This window comes from Euprymna scolopes, chromosome 46 (genome assembly GCF_053919585.1).
Source record: "Euprymna scolopes isolate OS-2025 chromosome 46, ASM5391958v1, whole genome shotgun sequence".
Classification (NCBI taxonomy): domain Eukaryota; kingdom Metazoa; phylum Mollusca; class Cephalopoda; order Sepiida; family Sepiolidae; genus Euprymna; species Euprymna scolopes.
In genome coordinates, this window is record NC_136527.1 from 199,128,626 (window position 1) to 199,137,132 (window position 8,507).

Below are 8,507 nucleotides of genomic sequence, written 5' to 3' on the forward strand. Positions count from 1 at the left end.
TATAATTAAAACTCCTACACACACAATGGACTTCCAACATATACTACAAACTCTTGTACACATTCACGCACTAAAACACGCAATAGATATTTTATCTACGTGCATGCTAGTGTACATACATACATACAATATTCCTTACACACACAATGGACTTCCAACATACAAACTCTTGTACACATTCACGCACTAAAACACGCAATAGATATTTTATCTACGTGCATGCTAGTGTACATACATACATACATACATACAATATTCCTTGTATATATGTATTGTTCGTAACCTGTGTAAATAAATATTCCTTGTATATATGTAATGTTCGTAATCTTCTGTGTAAATAAATATTCATTGTATATATGTAATGTTCGTAATCTTTTGTAAATAAATATTCCTTGTATATATGTAATGTTTGTAATCTTTTGTATAAATATTCCTTGTATATATGTAATGTTCGTAATCTTCTGTGTAAATAAATATTCATTGTATATATGTAATGTTCGTAATCTTTTGTAAATAAATATTCCTTGTATATATGTAATGTTTGTAATCTTTTGTATAAATATTCATTGTATATATGTAATGTTCGTAATCTTTTGTAAATAAATATTCCTTGTATATATGAAATGTTCGTAATCTTCCGTGTAAATAAATATTCCTTGTATATATGTAATGTTCGTAATATTCTGTGTAAATACATATTCCTTGTATATATGTAATGTTCGTAACCTGATTTTTGCGTGCTTCATTTTAATGTCTTAAATGTGCTAATAAAACATGCCCTTATCATTGATCGTTTTCATTAAGCTGTACGATCTGCAAATGACGCCCTTCTAGACGCTACCTACTACAATAATCAGTCAGACAATCAACAGCCTTCTGATAAAGGGAATCCATCTACAATCAAGGATGCCCCACTCCAACAACAGAACAAAAACAAATGAGTCAGACCTGTGCTCTGACATCTTATTGTTTACAATTTGTCTTAATAAGAAAACAGGTAGGTAAAATATTCTTTTGCTATAGATGGCAAATGATACATAGCCATAAAAACTTCCTCTGTCTTAAGAATAACAGGTATGTTCAAAATTTTTCTCATTGTCTTATACGATCCAAAGCTACTCCGGGTGTCCTTGCTAGTATTGAATATGTGACGAGCATGCGAAAAAGCGCACAAAAGTATGAGTTTTGGACCGAAAGCCATAATAACCGAGATAGCTTTCTCCTCCCTCCTGCTGCGACAAGCTAAGTAATTTGTGTTAAGTGATATAAACGCCAGAAATTCTTTTCAAAGTTGAACGAATCAGTTCTTTCTTCTCGCAAACGTCGCACTCTTCACAAGCAAGTTCTTTTCAACCGTCGTATTTTGAAAAATAGAGTTACTTCCCTTAGAGGAATTACCCCTTCTTTTAAAACTCATCTGCATTGCCTCTTTTTAAAACTATCTTTTGATATCACTTTGAGACTGATCACGTTCAAATCTAAGAGACATCCCCTCTTCTGGCAGAAATAAGGCTTCTTCAAACAAACGTGAATAGTCTCCAAGATCTCCAGGTGATAGATCGAATGAGCATGACTCAGAATTGTGAATAAGTCAGTGCTAAAAATCGTGGCACATGCCAGCTTTCTAAGCAAATTTTCAGCTATAGAAGAACCGGTTGTTTTTATAAAAAAATACTCTGTAGATAAGTTCTATTCCTGATTTTGCTAGTTACGCGCAATTGAACTCTACTATGAAGTCATAACAACATCTGACCCACGTAGTCCACAATGCAGCTACCTTTAAATTTATAAATTACATTATTATTATGGTGGGGATAGATTATGATCAATAAAAGAACAAAGTTATACGGTGATAAATAACTTTATTTTCAGAATATCGAGGTTATTCAGCCGAGAAATACTTATACAAATCTAATTGAAAATATAGAATTAAAAAAAATACAGAACAATTGAAGGATGACAATGAAATTAGAAAACATGAACATATTACAATAATTGTAAAAAAAATATTGCAAGAATATTAATGGTATCCAACAGACAATTCAGTAAATGTGTATTATTTGTAAAAATGGAATCCAAATCAAATAACATTAAATAATTTAATAAAAATTTTATTTGAATATTGATGATATTAATAAGAAAATTCAATATGTGTTTGTTGAAATAAAATCAAAATCAAATAGCATTCAATGATTGAATAAAAATTTTATCAAAATATTGATGATATTAATAAGAAAATTCAATATGTGTTTGTCGAAATAAAATCAAAATCAAATAGCATTCAATGATTGAATAAAAATTTTATCAAAATATTGATTATATTAATAAGAAAATTCAATATGTGTTTGCTGAAATAAAATCCAAATCAAATAACATTAAATAATTGAATAAAAATTTTATCAGAATATTCATGATATTAATAAGAAAATTCAATATGTGTTTGCCGAAATAAAATCCAAATTACAATGCTTTGAATAGTGATAAAAATATTTCATTTCTAAAATATGTGCATTAAATTATTGTAGAAGATATAAAATACTTAGTTTTGATAAGCTTTACAATATAACCAAATTTTCAGCTTGAAAACATACTGTCATAACTAAGGTAAATGTTAAAGTTTATAATCTCTAAAAATAATTTACTTTTATAGATCTCTAAAAATGATTTATTTTTATAGATCTCTAAAGATAAACAAACTCTCATTTTCACGTCAACGTCAATTTTTATTACCTATTAAATAGGTTTTATGGACATTTAAATGTAAAGTAATCAATTGTTTTAATGTTTTGAAAATGGCAGCTTTTACTTGAGTTATATCACATTTTTGGAGATATGTAAATTTTGGGTGATAAACTAATTTTAATTAATAATTTGCTGGTCGTAGTAATAGGTATTATTTCTTCTGGAGCAGAATTGTATTTGAGTTTCGAATAAAGAATTTTTCGTTCCTCTATATCTTGTTCGATTCAAATTTGGCAGCATTTTTTGTTTCAAATGTTTTATTTTTATAGATCTCTAAAGATAAACAAAATCTCATTTTCATGTCAACGTCAATTTTTATTACCAATTAAATAGGTTTTGTGGAAATTTAATTGTAACGTAATCAATTGTTTTAATGTTTTGAAAATGGCAGCTTTTACTTGAGTTCTATCATACTTTTTGATATGTAAAACTGTTTTATTTTTATAGATCTCTATGGAAATGTAATTGTAAATTAATCATTTGTTTCAAAATGGCAGTTTTTACTTGAGTTCTATCACATCTTTTGAGATATGTACATTTTTGGTGATAAACTAATTTTAATTAGTAATTTGCTGGTCGAAGTAATAGCTATTATTTCTTCTGGAGCAGAATTGTAATTAAGTTTTGAATAAAGAATTTTTCGTTCCTCCATATCTTGAAAAGCGAAACCATATAAAACAATTGTACTTGAGTCTCGAATATAGAATTTCTCGTTCCTCCATATTTTGAAAACCGAAGCCATATAAAACAATTGTGTTTTATTGAATGGGCATTACATTGCTTATTAATTCTTTCTATAAACTTTGTGAGTTTTATTCAGACATTAAATTGTCGATATCAACATCAACTTTTTTTTTATTGTTCAATTCAATTGGATTTGTGCAAATGAAGGTTTGTTCATATAAACTGAGTGTTTACTTTATTTCATCTATTATATCTCTTTAAAAGATATTTACATTCGTGTGATGAAATCAAATATAATTTTTTGGTTCTAGTGGGAAGGAAAGGGTTGCATTTGATTTCTGAATATTTTATATTTCATTATTTCCAACTTCTAATGCTTCAAGTAAGCGAATTGATAGTAACTAATTCGTTTTCTCAATAAACTATTAAACTATATTATGTCTTTTTGTGGACTTTATTGTTTTGATGAATTCCAGGACAATATTTGTTTTGGTCTAATGGCGTCTTCAGCTTGTTAATTTTGTAAACCTTACTAATAGTAGCTCCACAGTCATTAGCTCATATGACCTTGTAGCTAGCTATGCTGAAGAGATATTTTAACTTTAGTCGGCACCTTGCCAGATTATAGATTTGAGATTTGTTTAGTAGTAATTTAACTATTGTGTATTTCAGGTGGCATAAAGCTTGAACTCATGTTACGTTGCGCAGGTTGGAAACGGTCGTAGTTAGTAGGTTTGTAACAAAAACGTAGTGGCCGTCCATTTCATTGATCGTCCGCTAGTTTAACTTGTTTACGACCCGAGCTAAACGGTTGTCATAGCAACTGCTAAGGCAGCATGGTTATTTCCCCCTTGACCGGGCATTTTTCATTCAAGCTGACTTATCAATTGTCCATCTTGTCAAAAAAAAACGACGGTATCTGAAACAAAGTTTTGACATGCACATAACGATCAGGCGTAACTCAGAACATAAAGGAAAGACGTAAGTCACGAGTGCTTTTCGTATAAAAGTGTATTGTTAACTAAAGCGTTACATGCATTTTATCAAATAGTTCAGTTCTGCGGTTTGGCTTTCCTTTCATTGAGCGATCGGAGAGGGGAGAACGCGATTTCACTTCGACAATCGCACGTCCTTCGGCGGTCCTCAGACCTACTTCTGCTCTCTGACTCCAATAATCACATCGTTATATTCACAGGATTTTTTTGTTCCCGTATTTTTCCAATATTACGGTCTCCACTGGCTTGTATTTGATTGGTTAATTCATTTATTGTCGTTAATTGATTCTTCAATTCCCAGGCAAGTTTTAGCTTTGTTTACAAAATGCATTGCTTGCATTTGACCCAGATCTCCAGTAACCCATTTTCTCTTAGTCGGGCGACTATTGTTTTTGTTTATTGCACGTGTCTTTACAACACGTTCCAGCCTTGACCATAATTGTTTTTTCCATGACATTCCAATCTTTCTTTGTTCTCGCAAAGGAATGTCCCATTCCAGCAAAATATGCGATCTGCCCCACAATCACTTTACTTTGTAAACAAAAAAATCGTCGTCCGATTTTTCTGTTGACGCCGTAATGATTTTTGCCACTTTGTCTGGTGGACAATCGATATTCGATGCCCTCCTTTCGAGTTTCTTAAAAAGGTTTATTTTAACCGTTATGTATCGGATGGTCCCAGACATCCGTTAATAACATTCCTCCCTTATTATCATTTATTTTTTTTCCTTTTTTCTGTTTTTTTTTCACAATCAACGTTCTTTTACAAATGTCACAAATTTTTCCGATGGATTCCATACGGAAAAAAATAGAAAAAAATAATAATAATAAAACAGCAACACAAGAAAGCATAAGGTCTTTCTTCGGTATAACAGCGAAATATATGCTGCAAATTTACGAAGTGGTTAATTTGTCCAATATTCTCTACTACCTCGGCCCTTTAATTAATAATGACTAATTAATTAAATATGAGTCTAACATTTTAATTACTTTTTTAAACTGTGAGCAGCATATAGTACAAATTTTCGATCAGAACGCCAGGATCCTAAATGTTAGTAGCAACATCAAACTCCCTAATATTGGAAGCCACACCAACCACCATATAATTTTTCCCATTTTCCTGCAACGAGAACCCCCCCCCCCCCGTTAGTAGGTTAACAATAAGGATTTTGTCTAAAATCCACAGAGTAACTTCCTTACCCAGTCTAAACATCCTGTTTCGCGCTCCCGACCCGCAGCTTGATTATAATCTGAGTTCCCAACCCCCGTGCTCGCCCTAGCTACGGTTGACTGGTCCCTATTATCATAATCAACACCGCACGACCTGGGCACTAAGTTCAATATATCGTCCTTAGATATTTCGTTAACTTCCTTAGTCCTTTCACCCGTCATGCTGCATGTTATTATTTTCCGTTCCATCAACGGGACCCTGTTTTCCTGACTTGGGGATTTCCGTTGATGGCGACAGCTCTATTGGGGATAATTTTTTTCCTCCCCACTAGAGGATTCAGTATCGGAACTACTTTCCTCTACCGGTGCTGACAGGGTAGTTTTTCTACAGCCCTCTTGCTCGTTGGGGATATTCCATTCCTCCAGTTCTGCTTTTCGAAGGTGTTTCCCATGGGCTTTTGTTACTGGCCCTGTCAGTTGACTTCTAATCCTATACGAGACTGGCCCCGTCTTCTCTATTACTACATAAAATGGAGACCATCTTACGTCTAGCTTTCCCTTTTTCCTATGATTTCTATAATAAACTAAATCGCCAACTTGAAAATCGACTGCTTTCGTTTTCTCGTTGGCCCTATCTACCATTTTCTTCCTAGCTCTCTTTTTATTGTTTCTGACTAATGTAAAGGTCCGATGCATGTCCTGCAGAGCGATCTCGTGATCCTCTTCCCCGTAGTAAATTCTATGAGGCCTCAGTATGTTGTCTAACGGCAAGACAACGTCTCTATTATAAAGCAAGTAATAGGGGGAGAACTTTGTTGTTTCGCTGACATGAAACCTTACAGCAGCCAGCATCTGGTTCAAGTACATGTCCCACGAACGATCATTGTCCAATATTTTCTTTGCTAGTACGTCATGCATCGTCCTATGGAATCTTTCTATTTTCCCGTTACTTTGCGGGTGGTAAAATGAGGTGGTCACCTGATCAACATTAAGCGCTTCTAAAGCCCTTTTCATGATTCCATTAACATTCTCCGGTCCGTTATTCGTAAGTAACTGCAATGGTGCACCAACTCTGGGAAATATCTTCTCAATTAAGAGATGCGCCACTGTCTCTGCCTTTTTATTAGGCACAGCAAAAGCCTCAGGCCAACCACTATACATGTCGATGAACGTGACTATGTATTGATTGCCTGACAAAGTCCTCGGATAGGGTCTGGAAATATCCAATGCAATCTTAGCAAAAGGAAAAGAAGGCATGTCGGTCTCCTGCATTTGAGGTTGTTGCCTCCTCACATTTCTGGTCTGGCATGGGACGCATTTCCCTATGTGTTCGTTCACCTTCTTGAACAAACCAGACCAGAAATACTTCTGTTTAATGGCATGGAACGTTTTCTACACGCCCATATGACCATTCTCATCATGGTATTGATTCAGTACCTTCATCCTCAAATGTGACGGGATATATAATCTAACTACTGGATCATCGTCGGGTTGTGATAAATAATATACGATATCGTCCATTATGATGTACATTTTTTTTTCCATCTTGGACGTTTTACCGCTCCTCATCCGTTTGTTTAATTCGACGATCTGACTATCGGCATCTTGTTCTTTACACATATCCAAACCTGATAGTGTAGGACGCTCGCTTTCTACTGGTGAGTCTTCGTCATCCCTATGCGATACAAACTCTCTTCGTTCAAAACGATTCGAGTTTATCACACTCACCGTATAATTCCTATCGTCTATCTCTACTGGAGGATCGTCTTCATCCCGACTCGCATTTACCACTAGGGATTAGAGATCCGCACAGACGTTATCCTTTTCTTTCAGGTACTGTATGGTGCAATCGTAGGCAGCCATACTTAAAGCCTACGTCAGTATTTTTCTATTCTGTATCAGAGATTTCAGCAAGTACTCCAATGGTCTGTGATCCGTGTAGATAATGAACGTAGCACTGTGCAAGTAGTGATTCAACTTATTTAAGGCATAGTGAATCGCATATGCTTCCTTCTCTATTGTTGACCATCTAGACAACTTATCAGATAGAAAATAAATGGGTTTCTCTATCTCCCGACCCTCCTCTAGTTCGTAGACCATTTGAGACAAGGATGCTCCGATCGCATAATCGGAGGCATCTGTGTATAGTCTGTATCCTTTGCTAGTGTCCGGGTATGCCAGCGTCACCATCTCTGCAAGCATCAATTTCAATCGATTAAAAGCAGACTGACAGAAACGTGCATGCTTCCTAGTTAACCGAATTAACGGTTCGGCGATTATGGAAAAATCCTTGATAAACCGCCTGTAATAGGATGTAATGCCTATAAAGGATCTAGCCTGCTTCACAGTGGTCGGGGTCGAAATTGCTTGAATCGCTTTAACTTTGTCCCCATCTGGCTGGATACCTTTCTCACTCACTCTGAATCCCAGATATTGCACTTCCTTGGCGAAAATCTCACACTTCGACGCGAGGTTATGCTTAGGTAAACTTACGTAAACTACCTAGCACCTTTTCTATATGCATAACATGTTCCTTCTTTGTTTTGGAGAATATTAAAATATCATCCAAATAAGGCACGGCGAATTCTTCCTGTCCCTGTAATACTACGGAAATTAGCTCCTGGAACACTCCTGGAGCGTTAGCAAGTCAGAATGGCATTACATTAAATTGGAACAGTCCTCAATGACAGGTGAACGCGATTTTCTCTTTATCCTTTTCGTTCAACTTTACCTGCCAATACCCTAATTTCAAATCAAACTTTGAGAAGTATTTTGCTGACCCAAACGAAGCTAGTATATCATCAATTACTGGTAGCGCTCGGGCATACTTCTTTGTTATCTTGTTCAGGGCCCTAAAATCTTCACAGAACCTCTTCGTTCCGTCTTTCTGTTTTACTAGTACTATCGGGAAACTCCA